Source organism: Leguminivora glycinivorella, chromosome 1 (genome assembly GCF_023078275.1).
Source record: "Leguminivora glycinivorella isolate SPB_JAAS2020 chromosome 1, LegGlyc_1.1, whole genome shotgun sequence".
Taxonomy (NCBI): Eukaryota; Metazoa; Arthropoda; class Insecta; order Lepidoptera; family Tortricidae; genus Leguminivora; species Leguminivora glycinivorella.
The window spans coordinates 139,366-160,564 of NC_062971.1; the positions used below are offsets into that span (position 1 = coordinate 139,366).

The 21,199-nt window shown below is 38.9% G+C and overlaps 1 protein-coding gene across 3 annotated transcripts in view; it reads left to right on the forward strand.

Moving 5' to 3' along the window:
- Positions 1 to 21,199, forward strand: part of LOC125228588 (dystrophin) — a 701,009-nt gene that overhangs the window by 120,998 nt on the left and 558,812 nt on the right. The window lies entirely within an intron of this gene.

Genomic DNA, 21,199 nt, shown 5'->3' on the forward strand with positions numbered 1-21,199 from the left:
CTCATATTTTTCGCAGCGCCATCTGTGGGAATGTTCTTGAACTCGGTAACACTCTCTAAAGCTTGTCTACGTAGCTTTCCAAGAGAACCAGTTACAACAGTTTCCTTACCTACAGATTAATGGAAAATACTGAAAGATGGCAGCACTTGTATTGCCGCAATTTTGTATTTTAATGTAACATACATACATACATACATACAATCACGCCTGTATCCCATAAAGGGGTAGGCAGAACACATGAAACTACTAAAGATTCAGTGCCACTCTTGGCAAATAAGGGGTTGAAAGTAAACGAAACTGTGACATTGCAGTGACAGGTTGCCAGCCTCTCGCCTAAGCCACAATTTAACCCATATCCCATAGTCGCCTATATTTTAATGTAAAGGTTTGTTTATAAAAACTTTAGCGCTTTCTGTAACATTTTCTTTTTAAAAGAGATTATGATAAGCACTTTGGCTCACTTAGCTTTAGCATTTTTCTATCCTAAGAGAGCTGCAACTTTTATTGCAGTGGGTAGCAGAAGAGGCGTAGATGGCCAGTAGTTTAAAAGGGTTATTGAAACGTATATTCAATCGAATTCAATATACTTAATATAGGTATTGAGAGCTTTGTCTACTTATAAATTACTAGCTTTTGCCCGCGACTTCGCTCGTGTTAAATTCGAAAATTGCGGAATGCTCCATACAATCTTCCACCCCCCTTTTACGAAATTGGGGGGTTAGCAAGAGACAAAAATAATCCTATGTCCCTCTCTATCCTTTCAGCTATATCCATTTAAAAAATCACGTCAATTTGTCGCTCGGTTTTGCCGTGAAAGACGGACAAACTATTATATTTGTATGGATAAATAGATACGTATATATTTCGTCTCTTCACGCTGTTTTGAACGAATATAAGAATGCTCAAGTTTTGGGTTTGTTTACACAGCTGGCGCATTTTATCTTATTTTTGGGTCATATTTTAACATATTTTTGGTTGAATATGATTTTAGGTAGTCGGCTAACTTTGCGTCATATTGGGAGTGAATGTCAAATACATGTACTTTTCATGCAACAGACTTAACAGCTATTGATAATTCTAACAAAATTTGATAATGTTATGTAGGTGCCTACCCTACACAGCTGTCACATACATAGATCAAATAAACTTGATACTTTAGCTTTGCTTTGATACTTAGCGTGTCAAATGACCTCAGTAAAATCCACTGAGTTCTCCATCTTTAATCGCAGCTTGCAGCTTTCGGGCGCAATTTTTGTAAGTTGAAGTCAACTAAAACAATAAAAATGCCTCGATACGTGATATTTAATTGCAACAACACAAAAATTATGAACACTCAAGGGCCTGAGACATATTTAAAATCACAGGCAAGTAACAACTTCCTTTCAACTTGTTTCTTCTAGTTATCTTAATTTTATTTATAATTCGTATATATATACTCGTATGCATCATCAGATCAGCTGGATCGTATAGTTGTGTTGTAATTTAATTTACAAGTATGTGAAATTTCAGCTCCTCCCAATAATAAAGAAGCGGGTTTTATCTAGCACGTCAGATTTTCCCCGAATAAACGTTATAACAAAAATGTTAATGATAAGTAGTTTTTAATAACTATTACTTACGCCATTTCTATTCCTTTCTACTGCGCACAAGTTTTAAATTTCAGCGCCAACCCGACAACGCGACAAAACCAAAAGTTGACAAGAACAATCTTACACCAAAACGACATAATATATATCTCTTATTTTGCCTTGGATATACGACCTTTTGTCATGATTGTGAATCTTACAACGCTAAAAGAGCATAAATAACAAGGCTTTTTGTTGGAGATACAACCTTTTGTCGAAGAGTGACATTGTAAAGAGTGCGTCGAAACTGTGCGTCAAGTTTGGTAACTCGGACCATTTACTTACTTTGTTTATTTGTACAGAGTGTTTTTTTTTCAGCAACAATAATAGGAATGTTTTTAAAAACTGTCAAGAGTTTTTTTTATCTTAGATTTACAATATGAAATTGAAAAGTCGTTAAAAATATTTTCAGGAACAGGTTTTGACGAATAAAAAAATGTATTTTTAATAATATTTTTAAAAGCTTCATAACAAAAAAATAACACGAAACAGTAGAAGTAATTCCCTCTGTTTCCTCCTCTATCGCTTGCGCTATTATCTCAGCCGCGTTTTGTTACATTTTAATTTCCATATTTTACATATTTAATACTTACGCGCATTTCATATTCCTATCTCGACTCGTGTTTCTGCAGCCGAGTTTTACTTCAACTCCTTAATGTATTTTTAACCTAATGTGTTGTAAAATTAAAGTATAGAGTAAGGTTGCATCAACTAAAGAATCCTACAGAGATGTACCGATTTTAGTTATTTGATATTATTGATTGATTTACGTGAAAACCCGTGTTCATTTGTAGCTATAAGGCCGGTTGCATCAAACCGCCTGTCACCGTTAAAGCGTTCGTTAAATTTTATTGTATGGGAAGTTCCATAGACATCTGCTGCGTGACGATGATGTGTCTGTCAAATGTGGTTGTTGCAACTGGCCGTTAGTCACTACATAAGGTCCCTTTCGGTTTCAAGTTATGCGTCATTTGTGAAACAGTTCTAGTCGTAAAATGAGTATATTATATACATGTAAACAATAAAATGACAATAATATTCAACATCAATATTTCCATGCAAGTTTGACAATATTTACAAGGCAATATTATAGACGTTGGATATTCTCAAACTTGCATGAAAATATGAATATTGAAAATTGTTTGAGAATTTAAAATATTCTAGCAGTATTTACTTGTTTATAGGGTGAAAGTTTAAAAATATGCGTTCTCTACTATTAAACTTCCTACTAGTAGTTCTTTAACATTCCCCTTTTATACTGAAGAGTTTTCAAATTACTGACAAACTTTCTCAAAGCGCGATAATGCCAGAAAGAAATAGTTTTTTAATTTAAAATTTGTCGTAAAGAAAAGTTAAATGGGGAATTTTGAAAGCGGCGTTGAAAGGATAAAGGGAGTCTAGAACTATTCTTGTATGCCAGTATATGTTATTTTAGTGAAAAAACACGAGACTCAAGTAAAAAGCGCATATCTATAGTGTAGTGGGTACAAAACTTAAAGTTACCTACCTACTTAAATCGTTGGGATTAAGTAAAGAAAAAAGTTTTTTTTTACCAAGTCGGTGGCATGGTATACCGTCCGCCTGATAGAAAGTGGTCACCGTGACCTATAGACGCCTGTAATACAGGTGTAACATGCGCATTGCCGACCCATTAGAAACTTGTAATTCTATATCAGTGTATAGCTACTTTGCTTATGATTAATATTTTTAGTTAATATTTCTATATATTAATTTCATTTGTTTAACTTTAATGAATACTCTGTAATGTCGACATGTAAAAGTGCCCCCGTGGCCTATTTGCTGAATAAATGATTTTGTATTTTGTATTTTTGGACTCCTTTTTTGAAGAACCCCAATACCGAATGGTATAAAATTGTTTTTTTTTTCAAAGGTCGGCAACGAATAAGTGGCTCCCCTGATGTGGTTCATGTCCATGGGCGGCGAAGACTGCTTCCCATATGGTGGCACGTTTGCTGCCTATATAATAAAAAATAAAGCTATTACCAATATCAATAGAAGAGAATATTATACATATATACTATTTTTATTATATTTATTATAGACATAATTTACAGCATTACAGTCGAAAAAAAGCACTGTACAATTCAGTTTATAGATATTATTAGGTGATTAACAAAAGAAAAAAACATATATAAAATACGATCACCTTTCGTCCATCACCTCACAATACCGCAGACACATTTGATACACAATCATCCATCTGCTTGCAAACACATCACATTCTAGTGCCCATGACAGAAACGTTCAACTGCTTTATACCTCTGCCACACTATGCTTCTCGCGCTGCCCCTCGCGCTGCTCCTCGCGCTGCCGCGATGTTGCCCTCTCTGGCCACACACTGCCCTACTCGCGCGATTATCGCACTAGATTGTTGCCGGCCCGCCGACTCGCGCCAAAAAACCAACAAAATAGGGAGCGATGGGCATGACGAGTAGCGCGGCCACACTATGCCTCTGCCTACTTCCCTCGCTACTTCCCACGCCGCTCGTCGAGTGTGTGGCATAGGTATTAGAGCCCGCACAGCTGGTGAATTTCTAATATTTCTATGCGCTACAGTTCGTGTAATTGGGGCTGCTAAAAGGTTGATCAGTTGATGTTATATTTTGTTAGCTGTCTTGATTAGTTTAATTTAGTTTAACTTTAATTAATTGTAGGATGCCTCGCTGCTAAGTTCTGTAAATTCAAAAATTTTGACATTAACTCATTGGAGTCTGGCTACCTACGAGACAGGCTGAGCCTAGTGTAGGAACCAGAGTAACCTGACCTGTAAATTTCCTACCTGAGGTACCTGCATTTGTTTTTGTTAAATGTACATATTCTTAGGTTAAGCACAAAGCTTTGTAAATGTTTGTCTGTACCTTATAAATAAATAATTTGAAATTTGAATTTGAAATTTGATGTCATTTTGTTCACGATATAATATTTTGTTTACAGGTAAGCCACTTCAAAAGTCTGGTGACCCCACTATTATTTCGGTAAGTACGCATTAAGCTTAAACGTGTGGTGGATCAGAGTTTAAATTGAAATCAAAATGGCAGACCGCATGCCAATTAACACGGATGTATGCTGAAATTATTGTACTTTTATTTGGAATTGGTGAAATGGAGTGTTTATTTTATTCAAAACTTTATTATATCGAGGATAATTCAAAAGTTAAAAGATGGAACTCTTTTTTTTTGTAAATACCACATGTAAATGTAAATTTGTTTACCGGTTACCGGTACCGGTACCGGTAACTACAATGGTGCAGACAAACATAATACGCATAGCGGCCAAATATTCTTTTTATGAAGCGGTCAAATCATAAATTGGCAAAAGTAAAACATTCATTTCAACCTCGAACTGTTAGCGCTCTCTCGCTTTGTTCGAGAATCAAAATAAGTATATATAACGAGTGAAATTGGTCATTTCCAATCCTCGGTAAACAAGAGAATCTAATAATTAGAAAAGACTACACATATTTGTAATTAAAGATCAAACCTTCTTATATAAGCTGATAAACGGTCACATAGATTCGTCAAACCTACTCTCAAGGATATCATTTCGGTGACCCCGGCCGGACGGACGGAACTCGCTCCTTAAATCTTTTTGCTTTGCCTATGACTCGTACAGTATATGCTAAAGACAGATTACTAATTAGAGCATGTAGAAAGTATAACGACAAATATCAGGACTATGACTTATTTAATATGACCTTGAACCAATTTGTTACTGCAATTACTAGTGTGAATAAAAATGATTAATTTCTCAATAATAATGTTTTCAACAGTGTAGCTGTAGACCAATGTCAAAATATTCAGTTCCAATTTCTCTATCTTCTTTCTTGTAACTTGTAAACATATCATATTATGCATGATTTAATTTCTTGTGTCTTTTCTGAGCAACTGAAATGTTATTATCTATAAGTGGAAACTGTATTGGCTAATGTAATATCTTTACTGTGCTACTTTTTATGTGTAATTTCCGCTGTTTGTTTTCCTAATACTAAATAAATAAATAAATAAATGTCGTTTTCCTAACCCTATTGATTTCTAAATAGTCTCCGCATCGAACAATACGTTTATGAGTGGCTGCGTGAAGGACCGCGTGCGACCGATGGCTCATACATTATGCGCATACACAAAACACCTGACTTTATTAATTTTTGCTAGAAGTGTGTGAAACAGACAATATTTTGTATAGTAAATGAGGTCAAAGAGGGCACACTGAGAGAAAATATAACCAGTTTTCATGTTCGTTCAACAAGTTTTTTGGTTAAAATAGCGCCTACGTGCTCTTTGGTTCAAACAACAAGCTACTTGTCATTTGAATCGGCAATATATTTGAATCAACAAGTCGATTTTATAAAAACAACCTGACACATATTGTTTTAAACATACGTTTGGCTGATTCAAACGTATAAACCGCAACAAGTCGAACTTGTTAAATTCACAATGCATATTTCTGATATTTCTCTCAGTGCAGCATAGGTAGGATGAGCCTTTTTGTTGTTTTGGCTAACTATTGCACCCGCACAGCCGCGGGTGACATTGTAGGCAAAAACCGCAGCGTGCACCCGCTCTGATGTTAACGATCTTCTTACTATTTTTCGGTTTGTTACCGTTTGCTTACCAGTGGGCATGGAGGAGCTAGGGGCCAGGAGAGTGCGTAAAATGGGTTTTCCGCAAATATTTCAATTCAAATTCAACACCTTCGATTATCATAATAATATAATTCGTTACCACATTAATATAACAATGAGTAGTATTGCCATTATTGTGTTGCCAATAGTGGCACCGTGTGTCGAGTTCATTATTGCTGTGTATGTAGAACATTTGACGCTAAAATCTTCAAATAACACCTTTTTTCTTCGTTCATTGCGACAAGGTTCACGTCGTGCGGTCCTGGTAATGGTTTATTATTTTTTGGAATACTGGAACAGAACTGTTCCTCAGTTTTCATATTTAACCCCCGACGCAAAAACGACGGGGTGTTATAAGTTTGTGGTGTCTGTCTGTGTGTGTGTCGGTCTGTCAGCCTGTCTGTCTGTCTGTTTGTCTGTCTGTCTGACTGTCTGTGTGTCTGTCTGTGGCATCGTAGCTCCCGAACGGATGAACCGCTGAGTAAGTCGGGAGTGTTCTTAGCCATGTTTCATGAAAATCGGTCTACTATGTCGCGGTCGGCGGTTTTTTGAGACATAACTTTTCTCATTTTTAGGATTCCGTAGTCAACTAGGAACCCTTATAGTTTCGCCATGTCTGTCTGTCCGTCCGTCCGTCCGTCCGCGGATAATCTCAGTAACCGTAAGCACTAGAAAGCTGAAATTTGGTACCGATATGTATATCAATCACGCCAACAAAGTGCAAACATAAAAAGTGGAAAAAAATGTTTTATTAGGGTACCCCCCCTACATGTAAAGTGGGGGCTGATATTTTTTTTCATTCCAACCCCAACGTGTGATATATTGTCGGATAGGTATTAAAAAATGAATAAGGGTTTACTAAGATTGTTTTTTGATAATATTAATATTTTCGGAAATAATCGCTCCTAAAGGAAAAAAAGTGCGTCCCCCCCCCCTTTAACTTTTGAACCATATGTTTAAAAAATATGAAAAAAATCACAAAAGTAGAACTTTATAAAGACTTTCTAGGAAAATTGTTTTGAACTTCATAGGTTTAGTAGTTTTTGAGAAAAATACGGAAAACTACGGAACCCTACACTGAGCGTGGCCCGACACGCTCTTGGCCGGTTTTTCGTCTTATATATTTATGTACTTTACAGCTCCCGCCAAAATATTAAATCAACCGCAAAGAATGATCAACAAAATTCCGTCGCCCTCCGTGACGTATCACTTTGTAAAAACAATAGTGACAAAAGTTCCACTCGACATCCCGCAGTGTTTAATTGGAAGGCCCTCGAAGATCCTTCCAGCCCAATGGCTGAAAGGGCCCAATAATAATAAGGGCCGAATTGTCTGCCCTTATCAATCTTCCCCTCCCTTTTACTGCAATATAAACTTTATCCCTACAAATTTAGGTTGGTCTCAGAGTGGAATAAGTGCGGGATATATGGTGTTTAGGTAAACAATATATTTCACGCCTTTCTGCGAGAGGCTCTTAAATTTTTCCATCGAGTGTTCCTCGTCGGTAATTAATGTGTTGCCTTCAATTTACACGTCTCGTTCTAATTTTAGACGGTTTGGATAAAGTTTGCGTTTGATTATTTCATTTCAAAAAATAAATTCAGTAGTGGATTTACTGTTTTATAGAAGGCAGACTATAGACGAATCAGTATCGCCTATGGATACTTCAAGGGTTGTCACTAGGGGTTATGCAAATACGTTGAAGGCTTACAAGCTAGGAGTACGCTTTATCCTAAAATGTTTGAACTAAACCTGTGTGAAACGAACGTACACCCGTCTTAAAGACCGGCAACGCACCTCGAACACTTCTAGTGTGTCGGGTGTCCATGGGCGGCAGTGACCGCTTACCATCAGGCGACTTAAATGCTCGTTTGTCTCTTATCGCATAAAAAAGAAGGTATACATAGTTCGGAAACAGTTTGTTCAGTTTATTCCTTTATTCTGTTAGTGTGTTTACATGTACAGTACAGTCAACCAATTGGAACCCTAGGCCACTGTAGAACTATATCATAGTGACGTTATACATCAGATTGTAAGAAATCTCTTACTGGTTGTCATTTAGACATGGTTGTAGAGTGGTCTAGGGTTCCAATTGGTTGACTATACATGTGTGTATGTTGCTAAAGTTCTCATGTAATACACAGGATCGACACACCTTCCGTCTGAAACTAGACTTGAGTTAGTAACCGTCGACCTAAACTCTCATTAGGGCGTGATTCATGGGACAAGTTTAGCCTGCGCCACCTCGTGTGGGAAGCTATGTGCATTAAAGAGCAGTGTACGAGTATGAGGAGTAATCATAATCCATTACAAACAATAATTATTTATTTGATTTTAAGATGTAATATTTTTAGTTACCTACTTTCTTCCTTTCGGTAACAAGCACCCTCGTGCCTTGTAACCGCCATGATGCACAACATTTCCGTTTATCGAAGCTCGCTGTTTAGTTTACAAGTCTTTCTCTTGGCCATGTAGCAATAGTAGCACTAGATGTTGAGCGGTAACTTTTCCCCTCATAAAACGTATTATCATTAATACGAGTATTCTGTCGTACGATATATTATTTTCTATGAAAGATTCATAGCCATCATTTTAATTTTAAGAGATAATTTTCACGATTTCTGTGAACTAATAAACAATGTGTAATCCAACGAAACCCGAAACTAAACAACAGCGTACAAATGTACAATCGTATAAAAAGGCATTAAAACCTCGTTAGTGCAGTATCTGTAGTAGTTACCTATTGTTCCCGTTCTTTGTACCGCCCATTATGAGGTGTTGCAGTTAGTTACTGGATTTATTGTTTGTTGTTGGGTAAAATGTTAACTAGACCGGCAGCCCGATTCAGATTATACTTCATATACTAATTGTTATAGTTTTGTATTGGATTTGACGGTGTCGAGGATCGCCTTCGTCATGCACGGCCTTTGATTCGAAGTCAATTTGATTGTCCTCTTTTTTTTAAATTATAAATGGGCTTACTCTTGGCCACAGACTAGCCAGAGGCGAAGACGGCCTACGATGGAATGAACTCGCCCAGAAGATGCCTTTTCGGTGTTCACCCTTGATTTGAAGGTTGCCGGATTGGATTGTCCTCTGACATTAAATAGAATCTCGTGCATTTTACATAATCTGGGAATAATCAACTCGCTAATAAAAATAACTTGCTTACTTATATGACTTATCAATATCAATCTAATGTAGTATACTTACCTACTTACTTCACTGGCTCAGCGACCCATAAATGGTCTTGGCCTCCGACACAAGAGATCGCCACTATCCTTCAGCCCAGTTGGGTACACCGAGTGCGGACAGGTCTTTCAGGGCTTCCTCGCACCAGCGATATCTGGGACGCCCACGCGGACGTTTTCCCCCGGCTGTCCCACATATGCCCTTCTCACAACACGATTCTCTCCCATTCTTTCCAGGTGGCCGAGCCAGCGGAGTCGTGTGTAGTGCATTTTTGTTTATACCTCTCCATTTTGCAGGCACTCACACACATACATACACACAAATTCCGTAACAAGTTTTAAATTGGAAACAAGCTCGTAGTATTTACATTGTATTTTACGATAGCCTATTAGGTTAAGTGTGCCTTAACCTAAAACGCCTTGTTCTTTAAGCACTAAGTAGGAAGTGCAACATTTTCTACACATTTTTATGCGTCCGAGTGTAGTCTTACTTAGTATTTGATGGTTTACCTACGTAATAAACTAAACTAGACGTGCTGGTTGTGGTATTTCCCGACAGTTACGATCGTCAAACTTTAAAGAAAAGAGCGCGCTCATATCTTAAATGCCGGCATACTTAACCCTTCTTGTATTATAGATGAAAGCTGTAATCGGAAAGGTAATCATTAGATGGCGGTAAAAGTTAACCATTATGCACTGGTCCCACCGCGAGCTAGTAAACTATGAGCTATCGGCTATAAAAACAAAACAAACAAAAGATAATCACTCCCGCGTAAATAAAAGAGACACGGCGATGTTTATAGTTACTCGCCCAGCGGTAAACATATCGCCGTGTCTCTTTTATTTGCACGGAAGTGCTTATCATTCGTTCGTTTTTATAGCCGATAGCTCATAGCTTACTAGCTCGCGGTGGGGCCAGTGCCTGAGGCGATTGATATGCTCGTTTGTTGTTGCAAAAAATACATATGTATTTAACACTCACTACCAGACCAAATAAGGCGCACTACGTCAAAAACCGGTCGTAATTTATAAACGTCCCCTTGTATGGCGAGAACCCGCTCAGTGGGTTCTTTGGTATCTGAGCAACGTTCACGAGTAGTACCCGCCAGGCGGGGTTTATACAGCACGCTAACTGGAATGTAACGATCAGGTAATGTTTTCGGATGAACATAATCAGCCTGTATTACGATCAAAACTGCATTAAACGTATTACCTCATTTATCTCCAAACACATCCACGGTCTTTCAAATCACAACACATCTGTACCCTACACCTTCATTCAATTAATTAAATGCCCAAAAACACCCATCTCTCTTCCCGAAAAGGTCTTAAACACCTAAATCTACTTCCAAACATACGTCTTTTTAAACTTCTTCAACTCTCAAAACGGACTAAACTAGAGTTTCTTCTAATCAAAAAGGGCCTAAACGCCTCATATTATGAAGTAACATATACCTATTCAATAGTGAGCGACGTCTGATATGTGAACTGATTAACTGTGTACCCATCAATCCGAGTTCGAAGGGTAATCACTCCACGGACAAAAGACTGGGATGAAATGGAACGTTGCCCCATTTGATTCGAATAGCAATGTTTACAGGTGTATGTTTCCGTACGCAGTATTTGTAACGAGTACCGGCAATGCGGGAAAATGCTTTTGATTGGAATTTTAGAGATGATTTAAGTAATGTGCGTTTTCAAAGAAAATAAGAAAATAAATTGTTATTATAAAGGGAACGGTTTTGGTCTTATCTTATTATATTTATGTAACTTGCTACACTTCATCCTAGACTGCATCGGCACTTTCCATAAAGTGAGATTGTGGCCAATTGATGATTTACCTGCTTCTCATAAAAAAAAAAACTTCTATTTTTCTTCTATCTATTCGTGCCTTAGAACGGTGCACATGGGCACGTTCATAAATTTAATTATATAAATCAACATAATAAATAGAAAGTAAATCGATGTAGGGAACAAATCAAATTATTTTATTAAATATTTTTTTAAGTAGTAACACTACTATATATAAATTGTAAACTGAAATAGATACCATACACTAAAGAAAAAGCGATCAAGCCCACTGGTAGCGAAGCCGGGAATCGAACCCGGGTCTCCAGCTAACGCGGCTGACGTGATAAACCGTTACACCACCCCGACCGCCGAGGTACCCGTCGAAATCCCCACCACTAGTGGGCTTGATCGATTTTTCTTTAGTGTATGGTATCTATTTCAGTTTAAATAGAAAATACTTTCTTTTCGAATTTAACTCCATATCTTTTGACCATTCGTACATACAATACAATCGTAAACCTATTGCACAAGATTCTTGATCTTGCCGAGACTCGCATCACAAAATCTTCTTTCTTTCGGAAACTAAGACCAGATGTTCTTACCATTGGTACATACATAGTTACATACATACAATCACACACACAGCACAAGATTCCTGATGTTGCTGAGACTCGCATCACATAGCTCCACGACGTCGACAGGCCGCCGGCTGCGCGCGCTCGTGTGGAACTGCCTTTAAGGACGGGACGTTCGCGTATTATCGATGAACACAAACAGTCGTAATATACATTTCAAATTATCTTTGCGTGGAGGTTCATAAAATACATTTACTTAAAACAGTAGTTTTCCTTTGGCCTTTTTATTTACCATTTAGATAGACAAACTGTAAGATCGGAAGCCCTGTGGAACATGAACTATTGCCGTAAAGCAATGAGGTGTTCATCCGTTTTATGTTGTGTTGGTAAATTACATATTTAATGACATCGAGATTTTCATTTTTTTTTTCAATATTGTGGGCAGTGGCATTAACTAGGTGGGTGAATCCACGTAAAAGTAACGTGAGTCATGACTTCATTGCGTGTTTATTTGAACTACAGGCTGCAAATTAAAGGATCTACGCATATATCGGGAAAGTAACACTCATTTTAGAGATAGATTCTCACTTGAACTTGCGCCGTGTATAAATGGAACATTAAATCGTGACTCATGTTACTCTGCCGCGGATTGACCCCGGTCACATCACTGGCGGCCAGAGTCTTGCTCACTAGTTTGCGCAGCAGATTCATGGTGTCGTTTGTTGCCAATGATTCTTCGATAATAGAGATCTAAACGGACCAGAGATCGGTACGATGACATCACTAGAGCTGGACACCTGCCCACTAGTCAGCGAAGCATGAAAATCTGCGTCTTAACACTTTTGGAGTGTACTGTAAATTCAATCGACAACTGATATCGACATGGTCACATCACTAGAGCCGGAATCCTGCCCAGTGGTCCGCGCAGCCCTGATTAATGGTGCCGTATGAAAATTGCGTCTCACGCATTCTTAAGGCTCCGCTGAAGATCCGATGTCTCACACAAATCTTATCGCGAGGTCTTTCAAAGTTTTACCCCAATTAATTTGGATCTGCGTCTGATTCCAAATCGCCACGGTGTTCGTTTAGAAACTTATATATCTAGCTTGATTTTTAACCCCCGACGCAAAAACGACGGGGTGTTATAAGTTTGACGTGTCTGTCTGTGTGTGTGTGTGTGTGTGTGTGTGTGTGTGTGTGTGTGTGTGTGTGTGTGTGTGTGTGTGTGTGTGTGTGTGTGTGTGTGTGTGTGTGTGTGTGTGTGTGTGTGTGTGTGTGTGTGTGTGTGTGTGTGTGTGTCTGTCTGTTTGTCTGTCTGTCTGTTTGTCTGTCTGTTTGTCTGTGTGTGTGTCTGTCTGTGGCATCGTAGCTCCCGAACGGATGAACCGATTTGGATTTAGTTTTTTTTTGTCTGAAAACTGAGTAAGTCGGGAGTGTTCTTAGCCATGTTTCATGAAAATCGGTGTACTATGTCGCGGTCGGGGTTTTTCAAAATTTTAATTTTGTGGTTAGGTTATTTTATAATGTAGATTTGAGCCTTATAAAATTAGTGTAATTTATAAAACAATAGTTAAATTCCAATTTTCATTTGGACCAACTTTCCCAATTTATTTTTTCATTAGAAAGTTCGCTTTATTTCGTGTGATTTATTTTGATATTTTACTTGACCAAATTGAAATCCGTCAATCGATGTAAAATCATCATCTCTTGATATCGATTAATCTTATCCAATAATTTTTATAACCTGAATGACAGGTCTCAAAACGCATAATGCATCAAACCGGCTTAGGGTCCTATTGATCCCTTTCCCTAAATTGCATTCCACTATTTTGCCAGTTACCATAGACTAGAAAAATAAGTAAGTATAGAGTGCTCACTTTTGCCAAGACGTTTATTTATTTTCGGTGTGAACATTTTTATTTTATTTGTTTGCTATTGATTTTATCAGTAAATGTGTAAATAAATGTCGAGACGAACAGAAGGTCTAGTTTACTACAAATTTTCAGCTAATACTAAAAGCGGATTAACCGGAACTATATTTTTAACTTCTGCGTTTGATGTTAGTTGTAAATTGTAGAACTATGGGTGCATCATTCGTTAGTTTTCTACTTTTAACTAAGTAATATCTTGTGTTAATTTTGGTGATATTCTAGTATTTGATGTTTAAACTAAAATATGGGTGTTATAAATTTGAAGTGCCTGTCTGTCTATGGCATCGTAGCTCCCAAACGGATGAACTGATTTAGTTTAGGTTTATTTTTGTTTGAAATGTGATTTATTTAAAATGTTCTTAGCCATGTTTGATGGAAATCGGTCCACTATATCGGGGTTTTTGTTTTCAAAATTAAAATTTTGTGGTTATTAACCGTACATATTATTTACGTTGCCTTATTTTAGTTTGTAATTAATGATTTAAAAATGGAGTGGTCAATCTATGCTTATTATTTGTCTATGCCAATAGTATGGCGACCGGCGCCTTTCAATATCCTAGTAAAGGAATTAGGAGCCTTCGTTTTTCTCGGCCTCCTTTGATCTGCCTTTTTCGATTCAAAGCTTTTGGCCGATGTAAATTATTTGCTGGCCGGATTACATTTGTATTGATATTCTAATGGTTTGGATGGTTCCGTTTGGAATGTTAGTTTCCGAATTGATATGATGACAAGTAACCTAACCTAACCTAACCACAAAATTAAAATTTTGAAAAAACCCCCGACCGCGACATAGTGGACCGATTTTCATGAAACATGGCTAAGAACACTCCCGACTAACTCATCAGATTTCAAACAAAAAAACTAAAAATCGAAATCGGTTCATCCGTTCAGGAGCTACGATGCGACAGACAGACACGTCAAACTTATAACACCACGTCGTTTTTGCGTCGGGGATTAAAAAAGACATGACGTTTAGTTTTGTGATTACCTCCAACACAAGTCTTTTCAAGGTTATTGAAGGGCTGCATGTTCTAAACTCAAAAAAAAAAAAACATTGGATTTCAACATTGAACAACTATTTTCAGTATTCAGGTTTTGCGTCGAAATTTCACCAAAACCATACATACTATAAGCCATACATAAAACCATACATAATATAATCGTAAGTACGTAGTTACTGTGAATATGATAAAATAAAAGCCGAAGCAGAAGTATTGCAAGTTTATCGACTCCCGTCAGGCTTCGATGCCTATCCATCACAGAATAATCTAGCCAGAGGAAAGACCCTATGTATATTTGGATTATGAAATGAGTTTGGTATAATATTTGTAACGCTAGATTTGCTTTTTTAGGGTTCCGTAGTCAACTAGGAACCCTCATAGTTTCGCCATGTCTGTCTGTCCGTCCGTCCGTCTGCGGATAATCTCAGTGACTGTTAGCACTAGAAAGCTGAGATTTGGTGCCAATATGTATATCAAGCACGCCGACAAAATGGAAAAAAAAGTAGAAAAAATGTTTTATTAGGGTAATCATTTTTTGGTATTGTTAATATTTTCGAAAATAATCGCTCCAAAAGTTAAAAAAAATTGCGTCCCCCTCTAATTTTTGAACCATAAGTTTATGAAAAAGCGTGCCGACGAAAAAGCGTGGGCGGGGCAGGCCCAGGCAAAGATGGCGGGACGACCTTGACGACTTCCTAAATAACTGGCCGGAAGTAACGAAGAATCGGGAATTATGGAGAGCCAGGGGAGAGGCCTTTGCCCAGCAGTGGGACACTCCAATAGGATAAGAAAAAAAAAAAAAGTTTAAAAAATATGAAAAAAATCACAAAGGTAGAACTTTATAAAGACTTTCTAGGAAAATTATTTTGAACTCGATAGGTTGAACAGTTTTTGAAAAAAATACGGAAAACTACGGAACCCTACACTGAGCGTGGCCCGACACGCTCTTGGCCGGTTTTTTATTCATAATTCATCATCATTACAACGTACAATCCATTTGTGCCTTTTTCATTGATATTCAAAGTAAGTATCCATTTGAGACCGCTCGGAGCCGGACCCGGCTGAACATTTAAAGGTGCCCACAAAAAGTGAAGTGTCTGCGCCGGCGCCGGCCGGCACTTGACTCCTTTAGGGCGGACCACTTGAACTGCTCCTACCGAAATAGCCCGCTGTTAGATAATACATGAAATTAATCGTTTGCTTACTAGTACTTTTTTAATTAAGTGTATTTTAGTCAATTAAATCCCCCATTGTTTTCATAATTTACCAGCTTTTGCCTGCGGCTTCGCTCGCGTTAGAAAGAGACAAAAAGTAGCCTACGTCACTATCCATTCTTTCAACTATCTCCACTTAAAAAATCACGTCAATTCGTCGCTCCGTTTTGCCGAGAAAGACGGACAAACAAACAGACACACTTTCCCATTTATAATATCAGTATGGATTACTACATGGTTGGTATAAAATAAAGTTGCCTCCCTCTGTTTGTCCATCGACCTCTAGTTGAAAATAAAGGATATAATTGTAAAAAAACCTGCATACGAATTTCAGAGTAAATCTAAGTTGTGCATTTGTTTTTTATAAAGTTTAGTAGTAACTCTTTAAGGCCCACTTGCGCCCACCACCTCACCCAGGGTTGGTGCAAGCGGTTATTTTACATTACTGAAAACCGCAGGGAATTAGTTTATATAAGAGTTTTGAATGATTCACGGTTATTTTCATTAGACTTATATTGACCGGGATATAGACCGTGATTACCTTTTTGATTTTTGTCGAGCTCCCGATATTTCGACGCAGTTGCATGCATCATGATCACGGGAAACAAGGTAATCACGGTCTATATCCCGGTCAATATAAGTCTAATTAGTTTATATGTAAAGTAAAGAACATTGAAAATGAAAATGAAATTAAATAACTGAAGCACATGCCTGTCTCGAATCAATCTAACAAAAGGTGACATTGGGTGTTTGAACTCCACTCTCGAGCGGTCGGCCGAGTCCTGAAATAGCTCGAACACTCGAAAACATTAGTACCTCACCGAGCGGAAACACTTAGTTGCAAGTATTTTCAAACAGGACTTGCTTTTCAGCGGCATATTGGAAGAAAGAGCTTAACTAGGGGAGAAGGCGTTTTTATTTCGACGGGTCTCATGGTAACATACCCATCACCTACCGTCAGTTATACGTATAAGACCCGGGATTATATCAATAATAAAAAAGTGTAACTATATATTTACTTTCAAACAAATATTACAGTTCCAGCATACTGAAATAAATTGTTTTCATTTTATGTAAATTTTAATGTTTTCAATTTACGTAGGTACTAACTGTTATTTTCCTAAATACTTAATTATCATGTTGTATGTAATAAACATAAATTCTCTGCTACCTAAAAACCTTTCGTACGTATATTTTATTGATAAAGAGCAAAAGTACTTTGGTCATAATGAAAGATATTTTTAGCTTTCATTCCCGAATCGGATCCGTAAATATCGCATCGGAACATTGATCCGAACGTTCTAAATATGCAAGCTTGATACACAAACGGCAATGGAGAATAATTCTCAACCTGGCCTTTTAGTATGTAAATATGCATTACAGTAATAGGGGGCGTAATTTGAAAGGGTACGTGGCGATATTTCAAAATTCAACTTGTGAACTCATCGCGAAGCGATATGACGGCATAATCTGAAAGCGGCGAAAAGCGGATTTGTAAATGTAAAAAGTTTTCCTTTCTCCGACCTTTTACAAGCGTTTAGATACAAACAATCCATCCCGCGACGTGTCGCCCCCCGCGGGCCCGAATAAAACTTGCAGATGTAAATTTAATCTCCGAACGAAACTTCAAAAACCGAACGGAACTTTTCGCGATCCAAAACACGAGATGCGCGGGGCTGCAGCGGCGCTTCAGTCTAGCGGCGGCCGTCGCGCGGGGCGGACGTCGCGATGTGAGATCGTGCCGGCCGCAGCCATGACCGAGGGGGCGGGCAGGCCTCGGCCCGCGCCGCCCCGGAAGCCCGACTCGCTCGCGTTGAGTTGGCCGCGCTGGGACGACCCGCCGCCGCCGGCCCCGGAGCCCAACAAGCCCGGCCCGTCGCCGCTCAACGATGACTTTGGCGGCTTCTGTCCCTACACACCCCCGAACCCGATAGTGACCGAGACTGTGTCGCGGCGCAGGCCGCCGCCGCCGAGGCGGCCGCACAGTGTTGTGTCCCCGCGGCCGTTGAAGCAGCTGGCGACCAGACCGCACTCTATAGGTGCCATCGAGGATGAGTGGCCCGCGGTGCCGCTGCTGCAGCCGGTGCCGCGGCGGCCGCGGCCGGCCAGCAGCCTGTCGACGCTGCCGCGCGCGTACAATATCCCGTCGTCGAGGAGCGATTACCAGCTGCAGCGGCCGGCGATCATGACGAACGGGTACGGCGCGGTGCCGCCGGCGGCGTCGCGGCGGCTGTCGTTGCCGGGGCAGCCGGCGCCGGCGCCGCCGAAGTCGTCGGCCACGTTCCACGGGCTGTCGGCGCTGCTGATGGGCGCGCCCTCGGCGCCGGGCGCGCCGGGCACGCCGAGCACGCCGGCGGCGGTGCGCGAGGCGGTGCGCCACCTGCTCATGCAGCCGCGCAACGGCTTCCCCATCATGGACCACAAGCTCTCCCTCTTCATCGAGATTCTCGACGCTCAGGAGAAGTTCTCGCAGGTGACTAAAGTCTTAAGCGACTCGCCGATGCAAATTATTCGAGTCGTTCGCTCGATCATCGTCTGAAATTTGTTGTTTACGAAAACTTTTATCGAATAAGAACAATTCCGGGAGGTCTCCCGACGGTGTTTTTGAACACTTTGCGGAGTTTCATAATAATGAGATACAAGATAAATTTTCGATGTCATATTTGCATAATGATTAAGTTGAGTGAGTTATTTCTCGTTGGAAATTTTAGGCGAGAACTTGGTAGTGAAATGGAAATATTAAATCCGGTTGGAAGGCGACGGCTGTATTCAATTAAAGGCCGTTTCATCGGGCGCTCTCTTGACCCGATTTTTCCGCTTTTGTTTCAATACAATAAGACAGCGGCGACGCGAAATGTGCGAGATTTTGAGCGAGGTATGAAATCGCTGTACAATACGTTCGGGAGTGAAGTGCAGCCGTAGCGGCGCTACGAGCGGTGGCTACGACGCGTAGGCCGCTACGGACAATGGCTGTTATACTTTACACTCTACTCCAAGCTAAGCGCGTTAAGGCTTTTGCTGCCAACCGATATATGACGTGGAGCAAAAATATTAAGCTACATTTTAGGTTTTAGAAATAGCTAACGGTTAGTAATAAATCGTTTGCGGTGGTTTGGCGCTTTACAGTCTTATATTTAATTTTTAGATACAGTCTTATATTTAAGGTTTTTTAGAAAACTTATTAAAATCACTAAATAAAACATGAACCGGGCAGTTTGCAATGTTTTAATTATTTCGGTTTTTATTTTATTATAGGAGATATCCAATTTTAAATGTATCTTGAGCGACCTGTAAATAATGAGCAAATGGGTTAAAATTTGGTACATAAACTACTAATTGATAATAGAACAAAGGGAACCATGTGGAGAAAGGATTAGTCATATTTATTTTTCTTCCATACAAATGTGGACCACCCTAATATAAAGTGTATAAAGTGAAACTAAAAAAATTAAATGAAAATAAGAAATGCAAAAAAAAAATTTTAGAGTAAGTGATAAACAACAATAAAATAATTTAAAAATCACGATCTCATATTTAAATCAATTTACCGATATGTATCCGGAGATATAAAACAAAATACAAACGGGCTAAATATACACTAAGAATTCGGCTATAACAAAACTATATCGTATCAAAACAAATTTTTGATGAGTGTTTAAACAAACTAAGTATATTTATTCCCAAAACAGACGTTTAAAATGTTAATGCACAATCTCTACTTATATTATGGTAGAATCACAACCGGCCGTCAAAATACACCAGAGTACAGTATAAGTACTTACTCTGGATAAACTCGTTATGTGTGTGCAGCGTTAAGTAATGCACGGTCATGTGCAGTTGCAAGTGCATCATACGTGTTGAGCTGCACTCACCAGCACGTACGAACGAACTAGAGATACGTATGTGCCACGTAGCTATAATATCAATATTGCGCTTTACAGAAATCCACGTAGGTATAGGTATGTCGCAGTAAGATAGATAAAACCGTTATATAGGTATAACCCTAGGAATATAATTATACGTCGTAACATAGTTAAACGAAAGCGAATAATTGCTATCTTACTAGGAATATAACTATAATACGTTACTAGTTTAGTAAAATAGTTATATGACTGGATTCAGTCTAGTGAAATGATTGTAGGCAGGAGTGCTGCGGTGCGGCAGAGGTATAGTTATAACTCTAGGGATATAATTATATGCCGTAACATAGCTAAACAAAAGCGATTCATAACCATCTTACTAGGAATATAATTATAATACGGTAGGTACGAGTTTGGTTATATAATTATATCACTGGATTAAACTTAGTCTAGGGATATAATTATAATACGTCTCTAAGTGGGACTGGAACCGGGAGTCCCGATTCTTTATGGTTCTATACCAAAAAAAATCAAAAGGAACCCTTATGTCGCGACTCTGTCCATCCGTCTGTGTGTTTAGAGAGAATAACCACATTGAATTGGAAATAATTAACAAATTCTTGCCCTAAACAATTCTTCACTGTGGTTTGTTTGTTTAACGCATATAATTATATCCCTAGGGTTATAACTATACCTCCGCCGCACCGCCACACTCCTGTCTACAATCATTTCACTAAACTGAATCCAGTCATATAACTATTTGACTAAACTAGTAACGTATTATAGTTATATTCCTAGTAAGATAGCAATAAATCGCTTTCGTTTAACTATGTTACGACGTATAATTATATCCCTAGGGTTATAACTATATAACGGCTTTATCTATCTTACTGCGACAGGTATATATAGAGATCCACGTAGGTATAGGTCTATGGCACGTAGGTATAATGTCAAATATGTATTACACTACACTGATTTAAACTTTCACGATTATTGCACATGATTATTTTTAAAATCGGGACTTAATCGCGTGTGACTACATATTAAACTGACCTCCAACGTTTCAGGGCGGCGTTGTCCCCGTGGTCTCGGAGAAGGTCAGTTTAATATGTAGTCATTCGCGATTAAGTCCCGATTTTAATAACCTAACCCCAAATTAAAATTTTGAAAAAACCCCCGACTGCGACATAGACCGATTTTCATGAAACATGTCTAAGAACACTCGCGACTAGACAGCTTTCAGACAAAGAAAACTAACTCTAAATCGGTTCATCCGTTCGGGAGCTACGATGCCATAAACAGACGCACACACAGACAGACAGACAGACACGTCAAACTTATAACACCCCTTCGTTTTTGCGTCCGGGGT